The following is a 16817-nucleotide window of genomic DNA, read 5'->3' as shown; positions in this document are numbered from 1 at the left end:
CAGGCATTTAAGAGTCTGTCTTCAGTTCAGGTCAGGCTGTCTGTGACCTGAAATCAAGCCTAGGGTGTGGCTCCATACTCAGGAAATGGTGTGTTTCTCTCTCCCTCTGTACCTCTCAACCTCTTCTGATCTCTTTCTATCAAATACATAAATTAGACCTTGAGGAAAATTAGAGAGTGATTTGGAGCTACTACTCATTATAAATGGAGGCCTAGAGAATATTGGGGCAATTGGTTATGACACATGGACTGATATGCACTGTTGGGCCACCCATCCATGATCTCAGGATTCTAAAATGTGCTGTGTAATGAGGTTTTTATTTTGTTTTGTTATGTTTTGTTTATTTTGGAATATTTACTCATCGTATGGTGTCAGTGGGACATATCTACTAGAGAATCTACCTCACTCTTTCCCTCTACATCTCCCATTCCTTGTATTTCTCTGTGTCCCTATCTGGCTATATTTTCTCTCTCTGTCTCAATCTCCTCTCTCTCTCTCTCTCTCTCGCTCTCACACTCTCTCTCTCTCACACACACACAACACACACACACACACTCACATGCTCTCACACACTGCATAGAGTCAACAGGTCACCTTCCCAAGCCTGTTGCACTCACACCTACTCCACGCACAGAGAATACATTGGCTTTCTAGGAGTGTAGAAACATAGACCTATTTTCTCACCTGGAAAATCTGCCTATCTCACACAGTCCCAAGCTTCAAGACCATGGAAACTGGGTGTCTACCCAGATTGAGTACAGCAAGGCTGCCCCATCTGACTTACTATTTAGATATTTTCCCAAGAAAGAGACTGGTTCCAGAAAACAGAACAGTTTGGATGGTTTCTGAGATGACCTGCAGTTACACAAAAGAGGATAAGATAGGCATCACTTCATGTGTGTACTTTGTCATTGATTCCCCTGGTAAGTAGTGAACACCAAATGAGCAACAATAGTGTCAAAGGCCCCCAAAGGAAGCACAGATTTCACCCATGGAGAAAGCATGAGCCTTTCCTGAGGATAGATATCTCAAGTTGACTGAAGCAGCGATTCCAAATACAGAATTCCAGGTGGAGAAAGTGCTTCTGAGCAAATGTCCCCCACTGAACACTTAACATCCTCCTCTTCCAACACCCCACCAAAATGGTCTTTACTCCAAAAAATACACTGTTTCTTATCACATGTGTATTCACTTTGTAAAGAGGAAAACCAAGAGAGCAGCATTTCTCATTCAGGCGAAATGGGGCAGACTTATCATACAAGTGTTAGGAGAGTCATTCTACGAGTTTTGGTGGACAAAATGCAGCACCACAGCCATGTCAACATCTAGGAGGGGACAGAATGACTATCAGTGCATTGGTGGTGGTGCCCAGGTATTACTGAGATCAGTGTTTATATGTATCCAAGGGAAGACTGGATGATAATAACTGGGTAATAAGCATAAAGGGAGCTACTGCTAGGTCATTGGTGGATGAGGAAAAACTTTCACCTCAGGCCAAGGTCCATGAGCCTGGGATCACTCTCCTCTTTGGGAAAGCTGCTCAACGGGGTTGTGCTTCTACCTTTCCCTCTACTCTCCCTTAGCATATGCTCTCTCTTGCTGTCTCTCTGTCTCTCTCTCTCCAAAAAATAAAAACTTCAAGAAAGGCAATGGCAACTTTAAGTAACATGAAATAATCAATGTAAAATAGAACTGATGTGCACATTGAATACAAATATAGGTTCCCTTCACTTATAGAGCTTGTTGTGAAGCCCAGCTGAATGTTCCTGCCTTCTTGACGTCTTCCAAAACCATTTCTGCCTCTGTAGATCCACATACACTGTCATCTCTTTTGGATGATTTTGCCCTTGATTTCAACAATTTTTGGGTGGGCTTTTTCCATGTTAGGCAGTTGTTGTCATCTGTTCTATTGAGTCTATTACTCTATTGTATTTATGCCAAATCTGTTGTAATAAAAATCATCCACTATGGGAGAGATTAAATACTGAATGTTTATCATTTACAAGTAGCCATAGTTGTGAAAAAGAGTGGAGGGGTCAGGCTTCCACATATTCATTAATAGAGTCACAAGTGAAATGTACAGCATAGGGAATATGACCAATGGAATGCTAATAGTACTCTTAGTATATTTTTCTTTAGTATGGCACTCTGAGCAAAATTTAATAATAATCTTTTTTTTTTCAGAGAGAGCAAAATAGAAAGTGTAAGGAGCAGAGGAGCAGATGGAATGGAAGAGAGAATACTAAGCAGGCTTCATGCTGAATATGGGTGAATTTGATGACTTGAGGTCATGACCAGAGCTGAAAACCAGGAGGCAGAAACTTAGTGGACAGAAACACCCAGTAGCCCCTAGAATATTTCTTGAGTCAATTTAATGAATTAATTTTTATTGTACCTTCTATTGACTCCTTTGATGGGTGAATTTTTCTGTTTCTGTTTCTGTTTCTGTAATCTTGAAATATTTTCACCCACTTTTCAGGCTAGTTGTACCCAATCGATTTCATAAATAGTTTTTGTTTGTGTTTTTAATTGTACATCCTGGGAAATGGAGAAGCATAGAGAGAGCTGTTGACATCTTTATGCTAGAAGACAGTCAACATGATTGATAACATAATCAGAGTTCAAACTTTTGATCCCATTACACATCATTGCTTTGCAGAGCCACCTGATTCAGTGAGCTGTACAAAGGCCTTGGAATTGCAGTATTCTTAAAGTAGCCAACCAAGAATATAAACTGATAAAGTCATGATAAAAAACAACATTGAGTGGTCCCCCAATAATTAAAAAGATCTGTCATATATCTAGCCATCTAGTTTTGGCAAATAGGTCACAAAGTGTTGAAATCTGAATTACACAGAGTATCTGCACATGTTCTGGAGCACCATTTACAACACCGAAGAAAAAAAGAAATGACTTCATGACCACTGATGAACAAAAGGTTAAAAAAAATTAGTCTATCTGTAGAATGAAATATTTTTCCATGTTAAGAGGAAGGAAATCTCAACAATTGTGATGACATGCATGGCTATGGAGGCCATTATGTTAAGAGAAATAATTAGGCAGTGCAAGACAAATACTGCATGATGGCACCTATATGGGGAATCTAGAATATTCAATACACAGCATCAGAGAATAAAATAGGAGTGAGAAGGAGGGACAAAGTGGAAAATGTTGCAGGTAGGGTTGAAATTTCAATAATACAAATTCAGTATGTTCTGAAATTCTGCATGAAACCAAGGGCATGTAATAAGCAACACTGTATCATACGCTTGAAAATCATGAAGAGATGAGATGATATCAAATGCACTTACTGTCAAGAAAGGACAAACAAATTGCTAGCAGACACCATGTGGGGACATACCTTTCTTTAGGTAAGGTAATATAGAATACAGAACAACACAGTCATTGAGAGCTGAAAGTGTGGTGTTGATGACTTGCCAAGAGTTAGAATATGATGAGGAAGGGGTCCAGGACTGGACTGGAGTTGGTTCCCTGTGGAGAGAGGACCTGAATACCTGAGACCTTCCAAGGGTCACGGATATTATGCTCTGCACCCCTGAACCAAGGGCTGCCTCAATCTCTTTCTCAAATCATCTTGCCCTTTGTTCCCTGTGCAAGATATTTTATAACCTGGAGGGCTGCCTGACCCAAGAGTAAGGTTCACATTGTAACTCAGCCATCCACCTCCTGATTTCAATCCCTGACCCAAAACACAAAGCTGTTGCCCCCAAGTCAAGATCTGGAATGGCAATGGTAGCCCAACTGTGGTCATCCTCCTTAGTGTTCACACTGCCATCTGTCTCACAAGGAGCCATCCTGGGCACCAGTGGACAACCCTAAATGAGAAGTGGACTGCTCCCAAGCTGACTCAGAACCCAGGACCTTCCAAGCATAATGTCTGATGAGAACTCTTCAAAGAAGTAGCTTTCCTTCTAGTGACCGACCATGATGAACAGTTATTGTGAATTCGTGACATTCAAGAATGTTTTAGGCCTCAAGGTGATGCTGTCATCACACATACTACCACATGTTTCTCATAATTGTTTTCCTTATGGAGGCTCCACGTCAATCATAGAAACTAGACACATGACTCTAGACCAAGAGTCACACTCACCAACAATGAGCCAGCTGGCCAATCGCCACTCTGCTACAAAATTCTGAATATTTTTATGATATGTCCTGAAGTCATACCATGCCATGACACTGATTTGTCAGGCATTGATCAGCTCTGTATCTCAGCTGTAAAAGAGAAATCAATGAGGGTGGTGGATACCAAGCTAACCATAAACTGGACCTTGAGTCTGATATTTCATTGCCCTAGGGGTAGAGTCACAGGATTTCAGCTTTACTAGCACTCCCCATACATAAAATGCAATCAAATACCATGAAAGAAACTCCTTGATTCTGAGCAGATCGAGGTTACGTGCTGAAGAACAGCTCAGCACTGACAGGCTTCGACCAGGTTATCTAATGGTGCGACCAAACGCTCAGAACCTTCAAACTGACCACAACCATGGATTTGAATTGACCACTATTGTAGATTTAAGCTAAACATAGTCATGCTCTGAACTCACAAGAGCTATGGCCCAAAAGTGATCAGTCTTCTTTGTCCTTTTCCTCTTAGTGACTATGGAAGGATCTGTACCACCATGGCTCAAGAGCTCCCCTGTGCTATGTAACAACTGAGATGACATCATAATTATAGACAGTGTTGGGATTTCCCTTGGAAAAGGTGGTTCCTGACATAGACTCAGACGCGATAGCTCCTTTGCAAAATAACCAACGATCCCATGCCTGACTAATCACTGCAGTTTATTTCAGTAACTGGAGTCTGAGATTTGGGGCTACAAGCCTCAATTCATATCCTGGCTTCTTAATACAGAGTTCATGAATCTCATTACTGTGCCTCTGGTTCTCCAGTCAAGGAGTAAGAGTCAACAAAACCTCACATATGTGTTTGTTGAGCATTGAATGAATAAATGTACGGATAGTGATCAGAAAGCTTAAGTAGAAGCTAAATATCCTATCTGAGATCTCACATTTCAGAACATCCATAGCTGTGTTGAAACCTGGATGTTTGAGTTCCCAGACCATTACTCTCTAACACGAAGGAGGTATGCCTAAATACAAGTATTTTACCTTAACACAAATTAGTTTTGACAGAATTAAGCATGTTGAAAAAAAAAAGCTATTGATTTCTCCCCAAATATACTCTTGGGACCCTTGAACAAAAGTATACATGACTCTCCTGTACAGCCTTCCACTCCCTGAGTCATGATCAGCACATCAAATGAGATGAATAGTAGTGCACAGGAAAGTAGAGTCACTAGAATCAAATCTGTTAAAACGTGTGAAAAAATTTTCATTGTGCATTATTTATTCCTCACACACATATACATGCCTGAAAACAGTGCCAGAGAACTTGGTATGTCATAGAAAAAAAACATGCATTAGTTTTGAAAAGAGCTCTGGAGTGCAGTTCAGGAGAACTGAGAAACAGGTAATATGAAACCACTCGAATGAATTCTAATTCTGTTCTCAATCGACATTTGTAGGTTCAAATGCTTGCCATTATCCACTTCTGTAAAAAAAATTACTTTGTCTACTCGTGTGTACATCAGCATTTTTTTGTATGACTAATAAGTCTTACATGGTTATCTCTCAGTCATTAAATCAATTAATTAACTAATTATCCATGTTTGAATGCAAGTATAAAGACTGGCTATTTGTTGCAAAAATGATAAAAATGTCATATGTTCACAAGCTTGTACCTTACATGGGGAGGAATGGGATGACGGTTAGCATAAAATTGATATCTCAATAAAGTGTAATTAGGGAAAATGCCCAAAATGTAAAAGGAAATGTGTGTTGGGACATTAATTGAAAAATAGACACTGATTCCTTTTTTTAACATTAAGTCAACCTTTATTCTTGGAGAGGGGCACACACAATTTTCAAGATGAGGAAGAATAGCTAAGAGATGTTTCATAAACCATTTTACCTAACTCAAAAGACACTTGGCCCCAGTTCCCAAGCACTCATGGAGTAAGACAGGAGGCCTACAGAGTTTCAGAAAGTTTATGTTGGGACATTGAGAACCTCAGATTCTTTTTTTTCTGCTTTTGATTTTTTAATTGGGAAAGGATAGTTTTATTTATTTATTTTTATTTTTTTATAAATTTATTTTTTACTGGTGTTCAATTTTCCAAGATATAGAATAACATGCAGTGCTCATCCCATCAAGTGCCTCCCTCAGTGCCCATCACCCAGTCACCCCACCCCCTGCCCACCTCCTTTTCTACCACCTCTAATTCTTTGCCCAGTTAGGAGTCTCTCATGTTCTGTCTCTCTATCTGATATTTGCCACTCATTTATTATCCTTTCCCTTTCATTCCCTTTCAATACTTTTTATGTTCCCCAACTGAATGAGACCATATAATGTTTGTCCTTCTCTGCTGGACTTCTTTCACTCAGCATAATAATCTCCAGTTCCATCCAAGTTGAAGTAAATGGTGGGTATTTGTCGTTTCTAATGGCTGAGCAATATTCCATTGTATACATATACCACATTTTCTTTATCCATTCATCTTTCAATGGACACCAAGCTTCCTTCCACAGTTTGCCTATTGTGGACATTGATGCTATAAATATTGGGGTGCAGGTGTCCCAGCATTTCAATGCATCTGTATCTTTGTTGTAAATCCCAAGCAGTGCAATTGCTGGGTCGTAGGGCAGATCTATTTTTAACTCTTTGAGGAATCTCTACACAGTTTTCCAGAGTGGCTGCACCATTTCACATTCACATCAACAGTGCAGGAGGCTTCCCCTTTCTCCACATCCTCTTCAACATTTGTGGTTTCCTGCTTTGTTAATTTACCCCATTCTCACTGGTGTGAGATGGTACCTCATTGTGGTTTTGATTTGTATTTCCCTGATGGCAAGTGATGCGGAGCATTTCCTCAAGTGCTTGTTGGCCATTTCTATGTCTTCCTCTGTGAGGTTTCTGTTCATGTCTTTTGCCCTTTTCATGATTGGATTGTTTGTTTCTTTGCTGTTGAGTTTAATAAGTTGTTTATAGATCTTGGAAACTAGCCCTTTATCTGATATGTCATTTGCAAATACCTTCTCCCATTCTGTAGGTTGTCTTTGAGTTTTTTTGACGGTATCTTTGGCTTTCCAAAGGCTTATTATCTGGATGAAGTCCCAATAGTTCATTTTTGCTTTTGTTTCTCTTGCGTTAATGGATGAATCTTGCAAGAAGTTACTGTGGCCAAGTTCAAAAAGGGTGTTCACCTGTGTTCTCCTCTAGGATTTTGATAGAATCTTAATCTCCCATTAAGATCTTTAATCTCCCCCCCCAAAAAAAAGATCTTTCATCCCCTTTGAGTTTATCTTTTGTATGGCGCAAGAGAGTGGTCTAGTTTCATTCTTCTACATGTGGATGTCCAATTTTGCCAGCACCATTGCTTGAAGAGACTGTCTCTTTTCCAGTGGATAATCTTTCCTCCTTTATCAAATATTAGTTGACCCTAAAGTTGAGAGTTCACTTCTGGATTCTCTATTCTGTCCCATTGATATATGTGTCTGTTTCTGTGCCAATGCCACACTGTCTTGATGACCACAGTTTTGTAGTACAACCTGAAATCGGGCATTGTGAGGACCCAGCTATGGTTTTCTTTTTATAAATTCCCTGGCTATTTGGGGTTTTTATGATTCCACACAAATCTTATAATTTTTTCCAACTCTCTGAAGAAAGTCCATGGTATTTTGATAGGGATTGCATTAAAAGTGTAAATTGCCCTGGATAACATTGAAATTTTCACATTAATTCTTCTAATCCATGAGCATGAAATATTTTTCCATCTCTGTGTCTTCCTCAATTTCTTTCAGAAGTGTTCCATAGTTTTAGGGCGTAGATCCTTTACCTCTTTGGTTAGGTTTCTTCCTAGGTATCTTATGTTTTCGGGTGCAATTGTAAATGAGATTGGCCCCTTAATTTCTCTTTTTTCAGTCTAATTGTACGTGTATAGAAATGCTACTGACTTCCGGGCATTGATTTTGTATCCTGCCACACTGCCTAATTGCTCTATGAGTTCTAGCAACCTTGGGGTGGAGTCCTTTGATTTTCTCTCTAGAGTATCATGCTATCTGGGAAGAGGGAGAGTTTGACTTCTTCTTTGCCAATTTGAATGCCCTTTATTTCTTTTTGTTGCCTTATTGCTGAGGCTAGGACTTCTAGTACTGTTTTCAATATCAGGGTTGAGAGTGGGCATCCATGTCCTCTCCTGATCCTAGGGGAAAGGCTCCCAGTGCTTCCCCATTGAGAATAATATTTGCTGTGGGCTTTTTGTAGATGGCTTTTAAGATGTTGAGGAATGTTCTCTGTATCCCTATACTCTGAAGAGTTTTGATCAGGAATGGATGCTGTATTTTGTCAAATGCTTTCTCTGCATCTAATGAGAGGATCATATGGTCCTTTTTTTTCTCTTGCTGATATGACGACACATTGATTGTTTTACGAGTGTTGAACCAGCCTTGTGTCCCGGGGATAAATCCTAATTGGTCATGGTGAATAATTTTCTTAATGTGTTGTTGGATCCTATTGGCTAGTATCTTGTTGAGAATTTTTGCATCCATGTTCATCAGGGATATTGGTCTGTAATTCTTCTTTTTGGTGGGGTCTTTGGTTTTGGAATTAAGGTGATGCTGGCCTCATAGAACGAGTTTGGAAGTACTCCATCTCTTTTTATCTTTCCAAACAGCTTTACTAGAATAGGTATGGTTTCTTCTCTAAACATTTAATAGAATTCCCCAGGGAAGCCATATAGCCCTGGACATTCGTGTCTTGGGCGGTATTTGATGACTACTTCAATTTCCTCACTGGTTATTGGCCTGTTCAGGTTTTCTATTTCTTCCTGTTCCAGTTTCGGTAGTTTCTGGCTTTTCAGAAATGCGTCCATTTCTTCTAGATTGCCTAATTTATTGGTGTATAGCAGTTCATAATATGTTTTTAAAATCATTTTTATTTCCTTGGTGTTGGTAGTGATCTCTCCTTTCTCATTCATGATTTTATTAATTTGAGTCTTATCTCTCTTCTTTTTAATAAAGCTGGCTAAAGGTTTATCTATCTTATTAATTCTTTCAAAGAACCAAACCCTGGGTTTGTTGATCTGTTCCACAGTTCTGGTCTCGATTTTGTCAAGTTCTGCTCGAATCTTTATTAACTCTCTTCTTCTGCTTGGTGTAGGATCTATTTGCTGTTTGTTCTCTAGCTTCTTTAGGTGTAAGGTTAGTTTTGTATTTGAGTTCTTTCCAGTTTTTTGATGGATGCTTGTATTGAGATATATTTCCTCCTCAGGACTGCTTTTGCTGTATTCCAAAGATTTTGATTGGTTGTGTCTTCATTCTCATTAGTTTCCATGAATCTTTTTAATTCTTCCTTTTTTCCCTGGTTGATCCTTTCATCTATTAGCAAGATGGTCCTTAACCTCCACGTGTTTGCTTAGAAGACCTATCTAGTATAGAAAGTGCTAGGTTGAAATCACCAGGTATAAGTGTATTATTACCTAAGTATGTTTTAGTTTTGGTTATTAATTGATTGATATATTTGTCAGCTCCCACCTTCGGTGCATATATATTTTGATTGTCAAGTCTTCTTCTTGAATAGATCCTTTAAGCATGATATAGTGTCCCTCTTCATCTCTCACTACAGGTGTTGGGAGAAATTTTAGTTTATCTGATATAAGGATGGCTAACCTGGGTTTCTTTTGAGGTTTGAGGACTATTTGAATGGTAAATGGTTCTCCAACCTTTTTTTTTCAAGCTGTAGGTGTCCTTATGTCTTAAATGTGTCTCCTGTAAACAGCAAATATGTGGGTCCTGCTTTTTTGGCAGTCTGACACCCTGCGCCTTTTGATGGGGTCATTAAGCCCATTCATGTTCAGAGTTAATATTGAAAGATATGAATTTAGTGTCATCATGATAACTATTCAATCCCTGTTTTTGTTGATTGTTCCATTGGAGTTCTTAAAGAAGAATTTTAAGAGTCCCCCTTCATGACTCTTCTTGGGGTGAAAGTTAGAAAGACTACACTTCAGTCTTCAGCCCTGGAGATGAGGGAAGTTGTGTTTGACAAATCTGCAGAGTACAATGGTGTCTGGATACTCCAATTCTCCCCTAGCAGACATTGGGGGGCATTGAAATGTGGAATGTTTAGGTTTCCTCAGGAAGTCTTAGACACCCTTGCTCTCAAGTTCTCTTCCTATAGGAAGTGGAGGTTTCTCCTTTTCTGTGGTTGCTGGTCCCCGGCAAGGAGAACATTCAATCTGTTCAATGGTCACCCAATCTGCCTTTCCCATAGGAAGGTGGAAGCTGTGTTCCAGTCCCTTGTATGGACTCAACATGGACCCCAGTTTCCTGGTCTGGCTGAGATCGTGGCTGATGGCACCTCAATCTTAATATTCTCCCAGGATCGCTAATTTAATCCATTTCCCTGAACCAATATGTGGGCACTCTACTGGCTCAGGCACATGGGTAATTTCTGCATTCCAGGAATATTGAGACTTCTCTCACCTCTGTTCCTGCAACCTTTCACTAATGAACCCCTTTTAGGCAGAGAAGTCTCTGGAGGAGCAGATTTCTAAAGGTCCAGTTTTTGAACTTCAGGGCTCTTTCACTTTCCTGCAGCTGGCTTATAGATACTCCCACCTCACACCACCCATGATCCTCTGATAAATCCATTCCATTATACTACTCCACACACCACTGTGCAAATATTTTTCACTTTTACATTTGTAGAGTCAGCCATTCTGGCTTATAATTCAGCTTGAATTCACTGGTATTCAGGATGGCTTGATAGTTATGTAGCTAAAATTAGGGGACGAGCTGACATAAGGACCTCTACTGCATGAACTTCAATCCATCTGAAATTTGTTTTTTAATCAGCCTAATCCAAACAGAATCATAGTTAGTCTATGAAACCAGTCTTTTCCCAAGAAGTTCAAGTTTCTTTTCAGTAAAATTCAGCTTTATTTAGGTTTACTGAAGCTAGAGACAACTAGGCTGTCCATCTTTATATGAATGAAAAAAAACTTCCATTCAATCCATTCAAGGAAATATTATTCTGTAATGAAAAGCAATTGAGCTCTTGGGGAGCCTGGTTTTCTTAGATGGTTAAGCGTCTGACTATTAATTTTGCTAGATTTTGCCTCAGATTCTTGAGATCAAGCCACATGATAGCCACATGGTCTGTCTGGAACCTGCTTAAGATTCCCCCCAATAAAATATCCTCTCTCCCTCTTCCTCTGCCATTTCTCCCTACACTTGCACTCTTTCTCTCTAAATAAATATTAGCAATAGAAATAACTGATTTATCAAACCACAAAAAAGTCATGGATGAACATTAACTGAATAATTAAAAGTGAAAAAATTAAGGAAATCCCAAACATTGACACGTTTTATGTCTCTAATTTGCCAAAAGGAGAGCCATACAGATGACAAATCTCAATGATTAAGAAGATTTCTATGCAAAGTGCAAAAGCATGAATAGTTGAATCCTGGGAATTAAAGACAGTCTCCAGAGCCAACATGGAGCCAAACATGAAGCTCAATTTCAGGACCTGGAGATCACCACCTGAGTAAAAATCACAAGCTAGACACTTAAACAACAAATCTGATGAAGTGCTGCTAGAATAATTAATCTTGAATCAACTCAGTGAATGAATTTCCATGGTATCTTCAAATGAATCATTTGTATAGTACATATTTTGTTATCTCCAAGATACAGGTTTCACTGGCCCACATCCCCAAGGAGATAGCAGACTGATTTGACCTGTTAGGAATATTGTCCCATGTACTTGAATAAGACACTGAAAAATACATTGAAATACAATGGACTGTTGTCACCTTGCTGTCAAAACCATACAACACCACAAAAATAAAACCATACAACAATGAGTGATACTTTTCTCAAAGTTCAAATATTTGATGCCATTACTCATCATTTACCTTGCAGAGCCACCTGTGTGAGAGTATGTTTTAGAAAGGTCTTGGAGTTGACACAGATTTAACCTACCCAACACATAATGTAACTGCTGACTTTAGTACGAAAACCAAAAGGGAATCTTCAAAGGCCTATAAAAAGCACTACCATTTGATCCAGTAATCCCAATTTTGGGAAATATATCCCAAAGTCTCTGGGATATATCTCTGACATACAGACTTCAGAGAGATATCTATGTTCAAAAGCATTGTTCAAAAATAGCACCTGGTCCCAACAACTTTCAAACCATCCTGAAAACCTACAAATTTGACCTGATATTTAAAGAAAGAACAGCTGGAAGGCTACAGAGAGAAGGGTTTTCGCTTCTAACAAGGTAGGAAGGCAGAAAAATAAAATAAAACATAAAAGAATCAAGTGGGGGAGGGGCAACACAAGAAGCCACGCTAAAGTCTGTGGAGAAAGCCTCCAAGACAGGAAAGCCCATCCTGGGAGATGCAGGAATGTTAAAAAATCTATACCATATTTTTCCCAGATGGAAAAGTGCTCAGCAGGGAACTCCAGCAGAACCGCAGGAGGGGCAGTGTAGCCCTCAGTTTTCCCAAGCCACTAACAGAGGAGTTGCATCTGGGGGAAATCGCACCACATACCAATGGCCAATTTTGGTATAGGGTTGGAGGGGGCATCCGGCAGGGCCTTGGGAGAAGCCGATCATTCAGGTGGAGGCTCAGGATGGATGGGTCTGGTACAGATGCAGTGAAATGCTGGATCACCTGCACCCCAATGTTTATAGCAGCAATGTCCACTATATCCAAACTGTGGAAGGAGCCTCATTGTCCATCGATAGATGAATGGATAAAGAATATGTGAGATATATATAAGGAATATTAATCAGCCATTAGAAAGAATGAATACCCACCATTTACTTTGTGGTAGATGGAACTGGAAGGTATTATGCTGAGCGAATTTTGTCAATGAGAGAAGGATAATTATAATATGGCTCACTCATACAGGGGATATAAAAAATAATGAAAGGTATCAAGGGGAATAATAGAAAAAGAGTGGGAGGGATCCCTGTGTGGTGCAGTGGTTTGGCGCCTGCCTTTGGCCCAGAGCATGATCCTGGAGACCTGGGATTGAATCCCACATTGGGCTCCTGGTGCATGGAGCCTGCTTCTCCCTCTGCCTGTGTCTCTGCCTCTCTCTCTCTCTCTCTCTGTGTGTGTGACTATCATAAATAAATTTAATTTTTTTTTAAAAAAGAAAAGGAGTGGGAATAATCTGAGAGTGTGACAAGGCATGACAGGCTTCTAAGTCTGGGAAACTAACAAAGGGGAGTGGAAGGAGAGGTAGGCAGATGGTTGGGGAGACTGGGTGACGTGCACTGAGGGGGGACCTTGACAGAATGAGCACTGGGTGTTATATGTTGGCAAATTGAACTAAAATAAAAAAAATACCAAAAAAAGTATTATTGATACCAAAACCATTGTAGAAAGTTAGGGTCTACCCAGCAGAAAGTAGAGACATGGAAAGGTGCATTGCATAGTGGTTAAATACCCTTATACTAGAGACTGACTCCCCATCAGCTGATTGAGCACTTCTGTATGATTTGCCACCATTTGCGAACCTGATTTTCTCATAAGTCTGAAAAATACAGCCTGTGTCTTTGTTGTAATGTAATCAACAAAAATGTCCCATGGCGACCATAAAGGCTGATTCATCCTTGAGTTTTATTATCTCAAGGAGTGCTTATGACACAGTAAGAACTTGGATATATGACAAAAGGAAATCTCACTTGAGATGTAATTGGTAAGCCATAGGAGAAAACATGTGGCCAAGAAGCCTTTATCCAGCAAGGCTGCAATTGGGCAGAAGATATGAACAGAGATTTCAGTGAAGAAGACTTACTGTTGGCTCACAAGCACATGACTAAATGCTGCACAACCATTGCCATCAGGTTCACATACATCTAAACCACAATGACATACCAGCTCTCACCCCTGAGAATGGTATCATTCACAAGACAGGAAACAACTAATGCTGGCGAGGATGTGGAGAAAGGGGACCACTTTTGCACTTTTGGTGGGAATACAAGCAGGTGCAACACTCTGGAAAACAGTGGAGTTTCATCAGGAAGATAAAAATAGAGCTAGTCTATGACCCAGAAATTGCACTACTGGGTATTTATCCCAAAGATACAGATGTGGTGAAACAACTGGACACCTGCCTCCCAATGTTTATTTTATTTTCTTTTTATTTTCTTTTATTTCTCTTTACCGGCAGCACTAGGATTTATTAAATGGTCTTATTAAAGGCGCTGAGGTTTGCTCATGGTGCTCTTGATGTACAAAGCCTGGACGTTCTGCCAATTCTTCTTGAGCATGGACACCAGGAATTTGACAGTTAAGTGAATATGTTACACGAGCTCATCGTCTGCCATCTCTATGTGGCCAACAGCCACTGCTAGACATAGCATATTCTTCATCTGGAATTTGATGGTGGACTTCACTTCATCCACTTTGGCCACCATGTTCTCATTGTGGGTCAGGAAGGAAGGGAATTTGCCAGCTTTATTCAGGCCTGGACCCAGGATTTGTGAGATTTGCTTGATCAGAGATTTGAAGCCTAAAAGGCATCATACTTGTTGGCCAACTTCTTAGCTAGGTTTTTATTCTTGTTGAATTTATTCAGTGACTCAATGTCCATGTGGGGAATATCCACTGCCTTGGCCTCATCACAGTGCTGCTAGTCCCCCAAAACACACAGGGAGAACTTGGGGCAGGGAGGGACTAAAGCCTGATGGTGTCCGTGAAGCATTTGTCCTTCTGAGGGTCATAGTTCCTCCATATCATCTGCAGCTCCAGTCACCAGAAACTTCCAGCGCTGTGCTGGTTCCTGTGCAGGGCCTCCCACATAGCCTTATACAGGGTGTTACGGGAGACTTTGCTGCTCATGGTAGCTCATGCCCAGTAACCGGAAAAGAGAACCCAATGTTTGTTTTATAGCACAAATGTGTACAACAGCCAAACCATGGAAGGAACCATCATGTCCTTCAACAGATGAAGGAATAAATAAGATGTGGTCCTGTAACACAGAGTGACAACTGATTATTTCTTGTGCGTGGAAACAAAGTATACATATCATTTGCTCGATATGAAAGGATCTGGAGAGTATTCTGCTGAGTGAAATAAGTAAATCAGAAAAAAGGCGATCATTGTGGGGATCCTGGATCAGGATTCAATCTCCAGGCTTGAAATCATGTCTTGTGCTAGGTTATCACTCAACTGCTGAGCCACCCAGTTGTCCCAAGAAAGACAGAATATAAGAACTTCTTTATTCAGTTACATCAGATTAGGGATAGGTGAAAATGACAGACAAAAACGCACGGTACACCTGATATATTTACACAGTTCAGATAGAAAAAGAAATGGAATATGTAGGGCAGACTGGGTAGCTCAGCTGTTTAGCGCCTCCTTCAGCCCAGGCTGTGATCCTGGAGACCAGGATTGAGTCCCCTGTCGAGCTCCCTGCATGGATCCTGCTTCCCCCTCTGCCTGTGTTTTTGCCTGTCTCTCCCTCTGTGTCTCTCATGAATAAATCAATCAAGTGTTTTTTAAAAAGTAATGGAATATGTAAATAAAGTAGGGAAATAATGTGAAGCCTTAACTAGAAAGTCAAATGATCTAAATTTGCTCCAAGAAGAAAATATGGAGAAAAGAAAAGAGAAAGAATTTGAAGACAGAACAGTGGAGCATTTCCCTGATCAAAATCATGTCTGTTTTCTCAGGATTATAGACATTTTTTGGACGAACATTTTGGAAACCTATATGAGGAAAAGCCTAGTGAAAAAGAAACACAACTGAGGCATTTAAATATATAGTAATCCAGATATATATGGAGTCCTAAGCCATCTTCTGTCTTTAGAACTTCAATGCCACATAATAGTTGGTCCGCATAAAGGGAAGGATTTTGATTCTCACCTCCACCAGCAACTGGATGTGTGGATTCAGACAAATCACTTGCATTATCTGGACCTTATTTTCCAGATCTATCATTGGGAATAATAACACCACTTTTCACTTGGTATGTCCAAATGTTAGCTTCACAACACCTTCCTTTTAATCTGACCAAATTTGAGTGGTAAAAGCAGTTTTATTATTTTGGGTATTAACTCATGACTGACAATTTAAGTTATGAATTTCACAACTGAAAAATAATATGGCTTAGGGTGATGTTTTTCAGTATGGTATCCTGATTATAGTAGAAGAATGATTTTTTTTTTGTTATGATAGCAAAAGAAAAAGTGTAAGGAGAGGCGTAGAGGAAAATGGAAAGAGAATATTAAGGAGGCTCCACCCTCAACATGTAGCCCAACCTACCAACGTGTTTTTTACTCATTGTATTTTGTTTCTCCAAGCATAAAGTCGTTTGGTCGAGGTTTGTATCCACATAGATCCACTTCCTGCCCACAGCATGGAGTTCTTACAGGAACAAACAGTCAGTGTAGAAGAAGGTACTGGGGCAAAATGACTGAAAATTTCAAGTATGTGACTGAGTTTGAGCTTTATGGGTGGAAGGTGAAAGTCCAATCACCCATGGCAGAGTTAAAGAAACCGAGGGTCTGAGAGGGTCAGGAGGCTACTGGATGTCAGAGAACACATGAGCAGTAAGAATGAAAATGAATTTTCCACCAAAAAACATTACTTGGAATCTGTTGTTCCAATGAAGAGGTGGATATTCCTGTTGGATCTTGGGAATAGGGGACCTCCCTGGGGAAATGGGGGTTTAAGAGCCTCCCAGTGTCCCCTTGGGGGCACAA

General features: G+C 40.0%; 1 long non-coding RNA gene and 1 pseudogene across 1 annotated transcript in view; both read right to left on the bottom strand.

The window, feature by feature from the left end:
• Nucleotides 1-16817, bottom strand: part of LOC111091126 — a 134184-nt gene that overhangs the window by 70740 nt on the left and 46627 nt on the right. The gene's annotated exons all lie outside the window — the stretch shown is intronic.
• On the bottom strand, nucleotides 14307-14952 carry LOC106560029 (annotated as a pseudogene).

The sequence above is a fragment of the Canis lupus genome, chromosome 19 (assembly GCF_011100685.1).
Source record: "Canis lupus familiaris isolate Mischka breed German Shepherd chromosome 19, alternate assembly UU_Cfam_GSD_1.0, whole genome shotgun sequence".
Taxonomy (NCBI): domain Eukaryota; kingdom Metazoa; phylum Chordata; class Mammalia; order Carnivora; family Canidae; genus Canis; species Canis lupus.
Note: the sequence above shows the minus strand (reverse complement) of the source record. Positions and strands in the feature narration are given on the sequence as shown.